The sequence below is a fragment of the Phyllostomus hastatus genome, unplaced genomic scaffold (genome assembly GCF_019186645.2).
Source record: "Phyllostomus hastatus isolate PE091 unplaced genomic scaffold, TTU_PhHast_1.1 phas_scaffold_1066, whole genome shotgun sequence".
Taxonomy (NCBI): Eukaryota; Metazoa; Chordata; class Mammalia; order Chiroptera; family Phyllostomidae; genus Phyllostomus; species Phyllostomus hastatus.
This window is the reverse complement of record NW_025334004.1, coordinates 20868715-20885419: the sequence shown is the minus strand read 5'-3', so window position 1 is coordinate 20885419 and position 16705 is coordinate 20868715. Positions and strand designations below refer to the sequence as shown.

The 16705-nt window shown below is 36.1% G+C and overlaps 1 protein-coding gene across 2 annotated transcripts in view; it reads right to left on the bottom strand.

The window, feature by feature from the left end:
* SHOC2 (SHOC2 leucine rich repeat scaffold protein) overlaps positions 1-16705 on the bottom strand; it is a 75756-nt gene that overhangs the window by 58416 nt on the left and 635 nt on the right. The window contains exon 1 of one of the 2 annotated variants that reach the window (XM_045854627.1): positions 16493-16579. The exons of the other annotated variant lie outside the window; for it this stretch is intronic. The gene's annotated coding sequence lies outside the window, so the exon portion shown is untranslated. Of the gene's footprint in view, positions 1-16492; positions 16580-16705 lie in introns of those variants that run through there. 2 annotated transcript variants of the gene reach the window in all.

Genomic DNA, 16705 nt, shown 5'->3' with positions numbered 1-16705 from the left:
TAGAACAGTGATTTCTGAGCTATAGTTAAGGGTAACAACCACAGTAAGGTAGTATGCTAAACCAATGCTTGGTAAGTTGAATCACAGAATCCAAAGCTATGTTTCCATTTTGAAGTAAATGCTCAAATGAACTCTGGTCCCTCCCTGGCTGTTTGAAAGATCGAGAAAGGTACCTTCACTGGTCATTAAAATAATACTGATTTAAACATATGATGAGAAATAATGTTATATCTATTGAATTGATGAAAATATAAAAAATAACAGTGCTGGTGAGGATACAGAAAAATCGGCCATCATAGTCCACTGGTGGGCATACGACCAGAGGAGCCTCTCTGAACATGTGGCTTCTCCATAATATGACTAACTAGGGTATTTTTACCTGTTTGTTTGAAGAAAAACACAAATGTATGTGAGAGTTACACATCTGTGTAAGACCACTGAAGAAATAAAAGAAAATATCCCAAACTCTATTTAAGTACTTACCCCCCTCCCTGGAAAGTTTGGACTCTGCCACAGATTCTTCATCCTGGATCTTATGAACACTGCATGAAGGACACTGAGGAAATAGATAGGAATTCTGGGCCTGACTGAGCCAGAAAGGAACTTATATGTTTGCATGCGCCTCGGTGTGACAGTACTGAAGGAAGACAGATGTGTCGTCAAACCCTCAGCTAAATCCTTTCCCAAAGGCAAACCTCCACTCTTTCTTTCACCTGCCTAGCCCTAATGGTGTAAGACTTGTCACCTCAGTTCAGGTTGAGAGTTTATAAGCTACTATCACATGATCACATTTGATTTCCAAATTAAGCCTGTAAACAAGTCACCACAAGTAGTGTTACTTCCATTAACACGAGTTAACCAAGATTTATGGAACTTAAATTATTTGCCCAATAGGATGATGTGAATCTGACAATACCACTAATAACAACAGATAGTTTTTACTGAGTACTTACTACATGCCACACACTGTACTAAGTGCTTTCAGCTGTTCTGAGGAAGATTAATCCTAATTTAAAGATAACGAAACTGGCCTAGCTGTGTGGTTCAGTGGACTGAGTGCTGGCCTGCAAACTAAAGGGTCGCTGGTTCAATTCTCAGTGTAGGGCACATGACTGGGTTTCTGGCCAGGTCCCCAGTAGGGGGCAGAGAGGCAACCACGCATTGATGTTTCCCTCTCTCTCTCTCTCTCTCTCTCCCCCCATTCCCCTCTAAAAATAAATAAAATCTTTAAGGATAAACTGAGGCTCAAGGACAATCAAATGACTAGTCAAAGATCACACAGACCATAACTGGTATTCACAAGCCTGACATAGTTCTGACTCCAAACCCGTGTCTTAACTACTACACTATACTATTTCAGAATATATTCAGTAGACGTAAATAATCAGGATTAGATGTCTGAACCAAAGAAAACTGTTCACAGAACAAAATTTGAAAAGGTAGGATTGCTTTCTATAGCCTGAGAAAATGTTGACTAAAAAGAGCCAACAACAAAATACTCTAGAAAATCTGAATATCTATCTTTAAAAAGTATTTTCCCCACCTCATTTAAGACCTAATCCTATAGAGTACACTAGTAGTTTACTGATTATTCTGGCATTTAACAGAGGCATTTCTTCCAGTAATATATTATTATATGTCTAAGTGTGTAATTTACATAACCTTGAGTTCAATTATTTTTACTGAACAGTATCTTTCTGAAAAGTATGATAAAAAGAATATATTTTATAAATCAGTTTAAATTCAATACCACAGAGTCTAACTCTATAGTCATTGAGGTCCTCTTTTCCATTAATAGTAGAATGTAGACATAAATGTTTCTATAACTGACCACTATGGAAGTGATGACGCAATGTGGCTCAATTCAGAAAAGAACCTGACTCATTCATCCTTAGTCCATGCACTGATTCTTAAAAACTATCACTGATTATTCTTTAGTAGTAATATTAAGAGTACATGCATCTTTTAAAACTATTTTTCTCTTGTCTAGAAAAAAGAGAATAATTCAGATAAGTGAGGGGAGACTGGATGTCCAGGCACTTACTTGGGGTGTTTTATCTATATTAAATTTGACCTACCTTAAATCGAACTCTATGTTCAACTCTCAAGTTAAATGAAGGTATCTTATCTTCTAGCTATTTCTACCTCAAATGGAATGTGATTAAAGGTAACATATTGAAAAAATGGAGTGAAAAAGACCAAAAGATTTGGAGCTATGGATGTGGGTTCCGAATCCCTTGATAAACTGCAATACAACCTTAGGGAAATGCTATATTTCAAGCCTCAGGTTTTTTAATCTGAAAAAAGGAGTTTAGGAGCTACATGATCTCTAGGAACCTTAAAGCTCCAAAACTCCAATTGTAAGTCTTAACAGAAAGTAGTTTCAAAGACCAATTTTGGGTATACAAAAGTTACTTTCTGAGCCCTGGCTGGTGTGGCTCAGTGGACTGAGTGCCAGCCTGAGAACCAAAGGGTCGCTGGTTCGATTCCCAGCTAGGGCACATGTCTGGGTTGCAGGCCAGATCCCCAGTGGGGGATGCGCACGAGAGGCAACCACACTCTGATGTTTCTCCTCCCCTCTTTCTCTCTTCCTTCCCCTCTAAAAATAAATAAATAAAATCATTTAAAACTTTCTGAGTTTATCTACATTCCATTTATCCATGGCTACAGGTAATCATAACTATCATGCAAACACATGTTTTGGAATACCTAATAACATGCTAATCTGAAAATGTTCAGTAGTACATTCTCAGAACTTCCCGAAATCTATTTCTACAACATTTAGTTCCATGGTCAAATAGGTTTAGGATAAGATGTATTTCAAACATAATTATATTCTATTTTTACAGCAGAAATTATCAATGCTGTTAATATAATAATTCATTTTGTGAAGAATATACAAGGCTTCCCAATTTATTAGGTTATATATTAGTTATCTGTATTCTTCATATGAAAACCATCAATACCTTTTATTTATTAATGAGCACATTAATGTATGTCATAAATATTCCGTTGATGGCTTTTCTTTTAACTTAATCATGGCATTCATAAATACACATAAAATACTAAAAGTCTAGAAAAACACCCATCAAATTATTGCAATGTATTAGGATGTTTTTCACTTCTCTTTACCTCTGTATTATTTTTAAAATATATATAATAAGCATTCCCTTTCATAATCAAGGGTGAAAAAAAGCTATTTTCATTTTGAACAGAAAAAATCCTAAAAGTGCTGGCTTGGTTATGTTTACTTTTAAACTGAGATAGGATCAAAGTAATTAAAAATTTATTTATAAAGAAAAGCTGATGTATGCTACAAGAGGAGGTCAACATAATATCAAAACCCACTTAAAATAGTCCATGATAGCCAATGAAGAATTAAATATACCCAGCACTTCAGATGTGAATTACAATGTACATTGTTTTTACAAAAGATTCAAAAGCGCATGGAGTGATCTAACTCACTGAAGTTATAAACCAAGTTTTTGGATTGTGACAGTTCAGAAAACCAGTTTTTTCCTACAATTATAAATATTTAAATTTTATAAGTATAAAAACTATATTTCCATTCATTCAACACTTTAATATATACTAAGTGTCATGCACTGTTCAAGGTGCTTAGTATGCAATAACAAGACACAGGTCTTGCCTGTGAACTTACAAACAAGCGGAAAAGGCGAAGAAGAGTGTGGTAAGAACTGCTGCAACACCAAGAGAAGGCACTTAAACCACTCTTACAGGTTGGGAGAACCCACAAGGGCTTCTTTAAAAAAAAATAAATAAATAACAGCTAAAGAGCCCTGACTAGCATGGCTCAGTTGGTTAGGCGTCCTCCGGTTTAATTCCCACTTAGGGCACATGTGGTGGTTTCTGTCCCCATGGGGCGAATGCGAGAGGCAGCCTATTGCTGTTTCTTTCCCTCTCTTTCTCCTACCCTTCCCCCATCTCTAAAAATAAATAAAATAAAAGATAAAAGCTAAGGAGAAATCAACTAAAAAGGTGGGGAGGGTCAAGAATCCTGCAGTGATCATGACTCCTTTCTCTTCTTCAACTCTGACATCCTAACAATCACCAAATCCTATCCATTCTTCTCCCCAAATTTCTCCCAACCCTTCAAACTTCTCTTCATTCTCATTGCCACTACCCTGCTCCAGGGTACACCTAATTTCCTCTAATAGCTTTGTAACTGGTCTTATTACCACATCCACTCCCCCATCCTGTTCTTAACCTAATCACTACACTGTAATTAGAGTGATCATTCAAATACTCACATCTAATCAGGTTACTGTCCAATTTGAAACACTTGGAGGAAGAGTGGGTGGCCCCCACAAACATAGCTCTCAGTATAAAACCCAAATTCTTAGCAGTATTTACCAAGCCTTTCAAGGTGTGGCCCCTGCTTGCTTCTCCAGCCATGACTCTACTATTTCCCATTTGGCACTCCAGCCACAGAACTTCTTTCAGATCCCACAGCAGGTTGTGCTATGTCCCTAGGACTTCATACAAGTTTTTCTGCTAGAAACACAGATTTACAATTCTTCACTAGGTGAATTTTTTATTCTTCAGATCTCAGCTCAGAGGTCGGGAAGCCTTTCTGAATCCCGCCCTTTTCCATGATACCACTTGAAACTCCCCTTTATCAAAATATGTATCACACTGTATTATACTTACCAGGTTAGTTGTCTGACTCCCTCATTTAAAGTAATGGGAAAATAGGGACCCTTCTCTTCTACGGTTGTATCCTTAGAAATAATGCCTCACACATATAGCCAATATATTTATTTAAAGAATTACAAATATTTGTTAACTTGGCTTTATCTGCCCTTTAAGCAGGGTCCTTACTTAAAGAGGCAATTTTTACTCTATAAAGTGCTGGACAAGTTAAACAATATTATGAACTTTTTAAGCCCACAATAACTGCTCAATAAACACTTATTGAATGAAGACAGTCAAACAATAAACAGGTTAAAACCTTGTCTCATGTATAGTTTCCATTTAAAATTATAAATCGTTCAAATGTTTTAAGGTTTTTAAAAAAATTTTTCATTTTATTTACTTATTTTTAGAGAGAGGGGAAGCAAGAAAGAGAGAGAGAGAAACATCAATGTGTGGTTGCTTCTTGTGTGCTCCCCCCACCAGGGACCTGGCCTGCAACCCAGGCTTGTTCCCTGACTGGGAATCAACAGGCAACCCTTTTGTTTGTAGGCCGGCATTCAATCCACTGAGCCACACCAGCCAGGGCTACATCACTCAAATTTTTAAATAAATGCCTAAAAATGGCAAGATTTCATGTCTGTTTTCCTGTATTTATAAAGATCTGAACACTCCTTACTCTATCAATTAGCTTAAATGACAAAAATAAACTGTCACCCCTCCAAATTAAATAAAACTATATATTGGGTTGGCCAAAAAGTTCATTTTTTTTTCTGTAAGATGGCTCTAGTAGTGCTTACTTGTTTAACTTCATTTGAAACAATTTTGTTTGATTATAGTGTGATAGCTGTCATATAAGTGTGCATTTTAAAAACTTACCAAAACCGGCAAATTTTTGTGTAGCCATTTTAATACTGCAGATGGAAGAAAATAGGCAATATTTTTGGCATACATATTATGCTTTATTATTTCAAGAAAAGTAAAAAAGCAACCAAAACACACAAAAAAGATTTGTGCAGTGTACGGAGAAGGAGTTTTAACTGATCGAACATATCAAAAGTGGTTTGCTAAGTTTCATGCTGGAGATTCTTGCGGACTGGGATCCACAGTCGGGCAGAACAGCTGAAGTTGACAGTGATCAAACTGAGACACTGACTGAGAACAATCATTGTTATACCACTCAGGAGCTAGCCAATATATTCAAAATATCCAAGTCAATAAAGTTATTGGTAAAAATGAAAAATGTATCTTTTATTTTATAGAAAACAACATACAGACTTTGGCCAAGCCAATATTTTCATATTCAGGAGTTAAAAAGGAATCCTTAAAACTGGAAGACCTAAGGTCAAAAAAGCACCCCATATTAACATGCAGAAGGTAACATTATTGTTCAGAGAGGAAAAAAAAACACATCCTTAATCAGCATCCTTAAGAGCAGTTTTCATGGAGGCTCAAGAAATAGTTGTCTGTGAAGAAAAATAAATAACCCTCTGTTTATCAGAATTATGTCAAGAATGTACAACTCACAGCACCTTCAAACTCATTCATTCAATTTTTTTCTCCCCTTTGGTCAGGAGACAAAATGAAATAGTTTGAACTGACATGGACAGAGACAAGGTTACCGTGTTTTGCCATGTATAATGCACACTTTTTTGCTCAAACTTTTGAGAGAAAAATAAGGATGCACATTATACATGAGTATAATAATTACACAACATGGGTATAATAATTCCATGTATAATGCACACAAAAACATGGGTGGCATTATATACAACAAAGTACGGTAATTTTTTATACAACAGCAAATACATGAGAGTTTTTCAGGAAATCTGTGTTCCTTCTTATGAGAAAGCATAAGACTTATTATGTAATTTTGATTTTGGGCAAACAAAAGTTTTGAGCAAAGAACTGAAAATTCTTGTTTACCCAACACACAATATAAACCATAATTGGGATTACAGCTCTCTTGTACAATACTTCAATTCACCTTGTATATAAACTCCAAGATTCTCCAGCAAAGTATCAAAATGAAAAGCAGGAAAGGTGTAGGAGGGATTTAAATGTCTCAATATGAATTAAGATATAGTAGTAAACATCAAATATCCTTGACCAAACAATATCTGAAAAATTCATGCCACACAAACACTCCCCCAAAAAAGATTTACCTCCAAATACTGATCAAACTGCCTTTCTTGCCAAGGAATTCAAAATATGTCATGCACAACCTAAGTATTCCCAAAATATAATTTACTATTTACTAGGGGCAAATTGGCAATAAATCAATAAATTGGTGACTTAGTTATCAGTGTAAAGCAAAAAAGATAAAATGTAATTGCTATCTTAGGTTATTCATACTAAGATGACTATAGTGTTCAATAAAGTATTTTCAACTTAAAAAATGATTTTCAGTACTTGTAAGCTAAAAACTAATTAAATTTAACGGCTTCATTTTTGTTTGTATAAACCTACACATTCCTTCACTAGGTCTTATCTGGTTATAAAGCCTTTCCATTACTCGCTCTATAAACTACTTATCAGAAACTGTCAGAAATATACAGACAAAAATAAATGATATATGTAACAAAATTAGAGGACTGTGTGGTCTCAAGGTAGGTATTTTACATCTAAGAATCAATATTTAGAAAGTTGCCATTACTATAAAATAGCCTTTTTCACATTTTGAAACTACTTAGATGAAGACAACATAATCTACTTATCCTGACAGTTTTTAAAATAAGATTTACATAATACATTTGGGACTTTAAAAATACATCTCTTTATTAATTTTTTAAAATATCCCAAAGAAAAAAATCTAAGATTAAAAGAAATACACTGAGCAGCCAGGCCCAATTTAACTTAAAGTAAAGCAATTTCTCCCATCAGAAGCTACTCAAAATAAAGGCAGCCCTTGCTTACGTTTTTGAATATATGTAAAAGGACATTTTATTATTTTTGTAATTTAACACATTAAACCCAACCAGTTTCCAACTGGTATGTAACTATCTTATGACTGTAATCCCAAAATATGAATCCCAAAGTTTACAAAAGCACTGATGTAAAAAAATTATTACATCACAAAAAATGTAAATCATGTAGTAATTTGCTAGTAGCAAGTGATATGTTACTTAAACCATGCCAGAAAGGAAAACAAATTATTTGACAATACTTAATTTTAATTACTCTTAGAAGCAACTCAAATATCAAATTGTTACATATAAAAACTGGATAATGGTAGTGAGGAAAGAGGTGGGCTAATTAACAAGTTTTTATTTTTAGCGTAGGATTCTAGCATTTTCAAAGAGTTTGAGTATCAATTTTCAAAGAGTTTGAGTATAATAAAATATAGCAAACTTCAATTACATTAAATTTAATTTCAACTTTCTTTAATGAAACAAAATTTTTAATATCTTGCCACAGGACCCTTATTATTGTATCAATTATTACCATACACACACACACACACAAAAACATACAAATGTCAGGTGTAACTGAGTTTTTCAGTTGAGAAAAGGCCCTAAGTTTTTTATATTTCTGTATGTGAATAATTAGTCATGTATTAAGGCATTACTCTCAGAGCTAAATCTACAAGAATTATATAGCTGACTTTTAAAGCAAATTTATTAAGTCCTTCCTTTTTCATATCATAAAAACCCTTAAACTGAAATATTTAACTCTAATATCCATTTGCAGATATTACAATTAGTGCAGATTATCAGGCCCTTTTTTACTTAATAAGCTGGCAGAAGTATGTTTTATCATATGCCTTTACAAACATACCTTTCTGAACAATGTATGTAAACTAGAAAATTTCATTCTTATAGCTAGTCTCTAAACAGTTTTAGTAGCTCAGTCTCACAGACTGGCATAATATTGCACAACATTCTGGAGGAGGTGTTTAAAATTATTTCTACTGACATTTTTAAGTCATGTACACAATCTTCATGGAAATGTTTTATGTCAAAGTTATTTTTAAAATTTTAATAGCATTTAAAATTTTTTTACTTCAAAGACAGTTACTCCATTTTAAAAGTCATTTTCCTCAAACCCCAAAACTATTCTCGCTCTCCATGCCTTATTTGTAACCACCTGATTTATGGCACTCACTGGCAATCATTACATTTGATCACCTTTAGATCCTTAGAGCCCAACACAAAGCCTAATACAGTCTCACATATTTGGGGGCTTCAATCAACTTTGTTCTTGTCCCAAATACTCATGTTCAGTGTGTACTACTATAAGCTATTATGTAACAGCAGGTGGGGGTGGGGATTAAAAAATACTGCAGCACTACAAGCCATTAAGCATGCTTTCCCACAGTTGCTCAGTGGGTGTTCTGAAACTAGGCCATATTTCTAGTATTAAAAATTTCAAATCCCTACTTCCAAAGTACAGAAATAAATGTCTTCAAGATTAAATCATAAAACCTTACTATTTTAAACTGCCTAAGTATATAAGCATTCTATTTCTGAGTTCAAAACTGTAATTAACACATAGTAGATAAACCATTATTTATTTTAGCAACAAAATAATAAATAATTATGTGGCTCTTCTACCTATTCTTACACTGTCAAAGAATGGAATAGATTACAATATTAAGATAAAATGAAATTTATCTGACCCAGAACTAAAGCAACATTTTATCCCAGAAGCTATATAAAACAAAATTGAATTGAATATAATCTATTTCAGGTCACTCAATCTGTTAAACTGCACATACTTCTGGCAAAAAACTAATTATGACCTCCAATCTAATTTTTCCAGTCCAGGTTACCAGGAAATGCCAAGAGATTAAGCTTATTCTCTTGAACAGAAGTTGCAGAAATGCGTCATTTTGTCATATCATTGCAACAGGTATGTTTTCATTCAAAACTGATGAAGAAAAACATGTTACTCAATTTTACATATTTCACAGCTAAGTAAACAAAGAACACATTAGGTATAAACCTACTTCTGCAAATTATAAGGTTGTAATATTACACTGCACTGATTCTGTACTGTGAGATAATTATTTGCTTCTACTTAATTTTACTCAAATACTTATGGTATCTACTATATTTCATCTCATTGAGCACATCTTTCCAATAATAAAAGTGCAATGCATTAAAATTTTTAAATTGTATCATTTTAGATAGAAACCTTTCAGAATCACAATACATAGTCCTGTGTCACCTTTAACAAAATACACTAATAGCAAATAACCTTTTCTTCATAACCTTACCTCATTACTGCTATACTGTTCTGCATATAAAACAAATGGTGTCTTAAAAGATTCTAAATGTTTATCAAAACATTAAGTTGCCTTAAACTGATATATTTTTTAGAGTCTTGTATCTGCTTTTTAACTGCTTTCTTCTATTCTTATTTTCAACTCTCATATGGCCTCTAGGAATATCACAGGCCTTTTTACATTTGTTTTCCAAGCTGTACATTATGAGAGTAAAAAAAGCCCTGAATTATGTCCTGAGGGGTTCTAAGAACAGGAAATGTGTTTAAGAGCAATGACATCTCTTGTCCTTTTCAGTGTCCTGTTTGTTTTGGGGGCTCAAGAGTGGTAATTTAAACTAATTTTCCATTAGGAGCCTACAAAGTCTAGGATACCAGAGAAATACTCGATGCTCATGAAGTTTACAGTCTAGCAGAAAGACAGACATTAAACACACCATTACAAAAATGATGAGTGGAATAAAAAAGAAGTACAGGTGCTAAGGGACCTTTAACAGAAGAATCTACCTAGAAATCAAAGAAGGCCTCCCCAGGGAAGAAACATTGCAGGCTGAATGGCAATTAGGTTAGCCAGGTGAACACTGCATTGGGTTCTATCCAAGGAATTGATACCAGAAAGTTTTAGTTTCCTAATAAATAACTTTAAAATAATGAGGTATTAGAACACTTATAAGGTAATTGCTAAAATGCGAAAATTTTAAAAAGAAATTTCTCAAATTTCTATAATGAAAATAACTAAAAGTATCAAAAACCAAAAGAAAAGCAGCATGAGAGTGTTTTAAAACGGGAAACTGGGGTACTAATTATACTTTGAGGGGAATGAAGTTTGGGATAGTAAAGAAGGCTTCACTGTGCCCTTGAAAAAGTATCAAATCATTCTATATGAAAAATTACTTAATATACAAGTTCAGAAAATTTCTAAATTATTTAAGACTATGAAATGACTTCTACCAGGATGTAACTACTGATCATACAGTCTGACCTACCTACTGGAAAAGGTGGCACTTCTAAGTAAATTTGGGAAGTGGTTGTTTCTAATTCTCAAAACAGCAAATTTTAAATGTTAGTATAATAAAAACCTACAATGAGTTCTAAAATAATTCATAAATGTTACTCAACACTCATGCATAAATGCTGAGAAAAAGATTTAATTTCAATTTTGAAACATATTGTCATTATCCACCTTCTAAGTCTGGAAATTATTTCACATCATTCTGATATGTCCTCCTTGTATTTAATTTAACTATTAATAAAATAAAAATTTTATTAAGTTTTAAGTAATAATTTGGAGTAGTTCCCTAACATTAATGGAGGTCTACAGTTCAAGGCCCAAATTAAATTAAGCATACAGAAAATAACAGTCTCTAAAAATATGAGCTTTCATGAAGGTCATACACAGAAGCCAAATTGCTATTCACCCGCAATTCTCCAAATGGACTTCAACATCTCTAACTCCTGTGCTTTTTCTAACCTTTACCTATCCTACTTTCTCCTCAAGAGTTAGTTCAGGTCCTGTCTTCCAGTAAGCAATGCTGCTTAAACATGCAGTCTAAGTCTTCACTCAGCTGAATTCTTCAGTGTATAGTGCTATCAAAGCACTTGTCACAAAAAAACAATTAACTACTGATGTGTCCAGTTCATGCAACAAAATGAACTTACTGAAAGCAGGAAACAGTATATTTACATCTGCATCCCCAGAGTGTAGGAAATACATGGCACTCAGTACATCTATGACATTACCAAATGCGCAACTATGGTTAGTGAGAAATATTTATAGAACAAAATTTAAAAGTTAGCATAAAGACTATATGCAAAACTGCAAAAGTCTTGCCCTGGCTGGTGTGGCTCAGTGAAATGAGTGCTAGCCAGCAAACCAAGAGGTTCAATTCCAGGCCAGGGCACACACCTGGGTTGCAGGCCAGGTTCCCGGTTGGGGGCAAGTGAGAGGTAACAGATCCATGTACTTCTCACACAGTGATGTTTCTCTCCTTCTTTCTCCCTCCCTTCCCCTACCTCTAAAACTAAATAATAAAATCTTTAAAACCTGTGAAAGTCTTAAAAGCAGGAAGGAATACTGTATAACATGGAACTGAGAAAGCCCAAATTTAACTGATGAAATTCACTCCAAATTCTAAACATTCTCAGTGTCAAACAAGTCATTTACACTTTACCTCCAAGATATTAGAAAAGCTAAGGGGAAAAGATACATCTTGGTCAAATGTAAAATTACTAAATTAAAATTGTAGGGTTTATAAATAGTATTTGAGGACAAATAAAATGCTTAAATTTTGAGTGTTCACGGTGCTATAAACATTAGAAGATAGACATGCCAAATACTTCATGCAAGTCCTTCAGGTTCATTTCACATAGGGACCAATTATACCCTTTAAAGGTCTCCTATGTTTTAGCTTCAAGAAATATGTTCATTCTTCCTGAGAAAAGAACCTTTGCCTTTTATAGCATGCAATACTTTTTGCAACCAGTGCTGATCTTTAGAAAAGTTGCGATGAGACATATAGTGTGAAAGCTAATTAGTTCTTTTAATTCTTGATAATGGGAACTTCATGTTTTCTTAAAAAGCACATATGTTACCAACATCTCAAAAGCTGAAGAGTCCTTTGTAATTAGAATATTATTTTCATGTGTTAGAACTCTGATTTGTGAAAAAGTTGCAAATCAGGGGAAAATACCTAACAAAGACATAATAAACATTAGTTTACTTTAAAATAATGCAACTACACATTTTAGAATGTAAATCAGTTTCTCAGACTTATATGCATGTTCTTTTCAAACTACACTGACTGACAATTATATTTCAGAAAACTTTATAATATACCAAGTTCAAGCACACCATGAGTCACTTGGGAACTTACACATTTTTCAGGTTTTAAAAGTCAGTGTAGACAGAGATATGAAAATACAAAAATTTAACCACTCTATTAACAGAGAAAATATTTCCAGAAAGATCAATAGGGCATAACTTCGATGCAGTGTAACAAGTAGACAAAACAAAAGTCAGAAGACAGATAACAGAATAACAAATTGCATCTATATGTGAAAGATTTATCCTTACATTATAACATACCTAATGCATAATATAATGCATAAATCATTACGTCTAACAATAAAAATAGCAACCAATTTCATATTTGCACTACTCACTTTTCAAGTACCACATAAAAATATTTTGTATCACTCTGCTGCTAAATCACAGCCAATTTCTATCTAATTCATCTATAACAAAATATTTACCAATTCCCTACTAGTCTTATTAGAAATTGTCAAAGTGTTTATTATATATCTAAATTTACTCTCCTAATAGATATATTATAAACTAGTTCAAGAACACTTCCCTCCGAGGCCAAGCTACAAAACTTGGAACTCACTGAAGGACTTATGGGTGAACTTGTTTATCTGTTGTTTTTTATTGTTTTGGGGGGTTTTAGGGGGAGGGGAGGTCTTGGTTTTTCCATTATGGTTATTATGTTATAAGCACTATGTCACATTTTTTCATACATGAATGATATAGTAAACTGAATTCTAAAGATAGAGTCTTTCATTTAATCTTCACCCTTCACGTACAGGTTAGAGTATATTTTTTAGTAAAAAACACAACAGATTATTTTTATATTTAAATTTCTTATTAGAAAAATACTAAAATTTATTTAAATTGTTTAAAGAACACAACTCCTACAGAAATATTAAATTACATGAGAGATATTGATAATCCAGCATATCTTCAAAACAAAAATGACAGCAATTAACTACCTGGATAATGAAGAATTCCAATTTTATTCACCCTTCCCCCACAATACACACGGGTGAGCCAAGGCAAAAACTTTACCGGCAACTATTCAGAAACCATCTTTGGGAGTATTCTACAGAGAATTCCAGTTTCTGTCTCTTGAACGTGGAACAAGCCCTGACCCAAGATAGTACTATTTAAAAAGTATGATTCCAGCAAGTCTAACAAAAGAATTTCTAATTTTGCTGTTTCTTTTGAAAAGTGAAATATTTCAAATTTCTGACTGTAGTTTACAAGCTGTTGTAAGACTCTTACTTGCTACAATTATCAAAAGAGCTCCAATCAACTTTTTGAATGTTTACAAACTAAAAAAATTACCCAGCTGCAAGCTGTTAATATCACTCTTTAAACCAGAACATGTTATACGAATTAAGAGAAATTTTTAAACTCTTGAAAATTGTATTAACAATGACGCCAGAGAACACATGCCAACCTGACATAAATGTAGTTGTTTCTTCAAAAACTGCACAATCGCAGTTTGGGAAAAAGCAGCAACCTTAGAAATAGGTGAGGTCCATACCTCAAAACTAGCATTTCAAGCATATAGGTTTATGAGGAATTCCTGCCACTTGAGACAAAATGGATTGACCTTGAAGGCATTATGCTAAGTGAAATAAGTCTGGACAAAGATAACTACTGTATGATCTCACTTAGCTGTGAAACCTTTAAAAAAAAAATCAGACTTGTGGTTACCAGAAGTGGAGGATGGAGGGAGGGAGAATTGGAGGAAGGTGGTCAAAAGGTAGAAACATCCAGTTATACAATGAATAAGTACTAGGGATGTAATGTACAACATGATGAATATAGCCAACACAGCTGTACGATGAAGAGGAAAGTTAAGAGGGTAAATCCCAAGAGTTCTATCACAAGGAGAACATTTTGTGCTTGCTTTTTTTCTTTTCTTTTTATTGCACCTATATGAGAAGATGGATGCTACCTAAACCTAGTGTAGTAATCATTTCACAATACATAAAAATCACACCAGCATGCTATATGCCTTAAACCTATACAGTGATGTATGTCAATTATGTCTCAGTAACTCTGGAAAAAAGATTATAGTTTTACACGTTAGCTTTGTATCACATTTAAGCCATTAGAAAGTTACAAACCTTAAACAAAGTATTTGTCTGTGGTCTATTTTCCAAATGTGTATTCATAATTAAACAAAAGCACCTCAGTGTACCTTATATTAAAAGCTTTATCATAAAAGTCTAAGTTCCATATCTTGGTAATAGTTATTTACATACTTTATAATCCTCAAAATTCTTGTCACTGTCACATGGAAAAACCTCAACACAATACATTCAAACTATAAATGTAAACGTACTGACTGTTACAAATTGTACACAATAGCTAAGTCTCTTCAAATACAAAGTAACAGCTATAAGGGCTATGGCATGGAAGGGTGAAGTCTGGAGATTAGTACACTAATAAACTCAAGTATGTAAAACCAAGGCAATTTTGGTTCAGTGTTGATGTTACATTCAGATGCAAAACACTTTGTTACACAAGTGTACCCTAGGATTCTGCAAAACATAACAAAAAATAAGTTTTAGATACAATAATCTCTGAGTAGCTACTAGAAGCTGCTGACATTTAAGAAATGTACAAAAGTGTGCAAGTGTAAACTTATAGACTGCTGGTAGTTATGATGGAGGCAAATACTATACTGTCTACATCTGCAACCCACTTTTGCTTCAGCATCCCCAGAGACTTAGAAAACATTTCTTTGGGTAGGTTGCAAAACATTGCTTCCTCTTTTATTCTCATCACCCCCATTATGATACAAAGCAACAGATAGAAAATCAAATCAGCAACTGTAAGAGCTGTAAGCTCAAAAACACACTCACACACAAATTCCGAATCAGTATTCATTCCACCTGCTTGTAAATCCACACTAACACAATAACACAAATCCGCTGCTGAAGGCGGGGCGGGGGGGGGAGCAATTAATGGTTTAGTGTCATTATTCTTCTACCTAGGCACGGGGCGGGGGAGGAGGATGGTACAAAACAATGGGTACTGAGAGGCTGGGGGAAAATCGTTGTGTCCTGAAGCCTCTAGCGTTGAGCTGGATGGGGGGGGGGGGGGGACAGGGGGTAGAGCACTTTTTCTCTATCCCTAAAGGCTACCGCGAAAGAGGCTGCCATCAAGCATGTCCAACTGGGCAGTCTTGGATGTCTACAACTCGCTTCACCAGGCAACACACCCAAAACCTACTTCACCACTCTTCGCCAAAGGGCGAGGAGACGAGGAGAGGAGAGCGTGGAGGGCTTTAGGGAGGGGACAAGGAAAGACCCCACCCCGTACCACTACCGCAGCGCCAGGGTCCCCGCCAACCAGTTACACGCCCTCCTGGACGCCCACGGGTCGCCCAGCAGCCTGGACCCCGTGGCTCCGGGAGCCGAGCGGAACAGGACGGTCCGCCCGACGCCCCCGGCCCTCGCCTTCGCGCCGGCTCGCCCTCGCCCGGGCGCTGTCCCGGCCGCCCGCCGGCGCCACCTCAGGCCTGGCTCCAGTCGCTGTCAGAGCCGGCCGGCTTGCTCTTGGCGCCCGGCGGCGGTCCCCGCACGGAGAGCCGGGTCCAAGGACCCAGGCCTCCCGGCGACAGCACCCAAGAAAGCCGCGGCGGCGGCGGCGCCTCCCAGGGCCCCGGCCCCTGGGGCCTCGCCCCGGCCCCGCCGGCTCGCGCCTGTCAGGGCGCTCGGGGCCTCCCCCTGCCGACAGTCAGCCCGACTGCCCGACGGGCAGGAAGGAAGGCAGAAAGAACCGACCCACGGACACCCTCCCGCCTTAGCGGCCCCGGGTTACCGTCAGGAGCCCGGACTCCGCCATCCTCCTCGCTCGCCCTCCTTCCTCCTCCTCCTCCGCCTTAGAAGCGACGCTGCCCAACCGCCGCCCCCCGCCCGCCCCTCCCCCACTCGCCCCGCCCCGCCCCGCTCGCTCCTCCACTCACTTTCGCTCCCACCGCGCCGCCCCACCCCTCCGGCGCCGGCCGATCACTTGCTAGGGAAGAAAAACAGG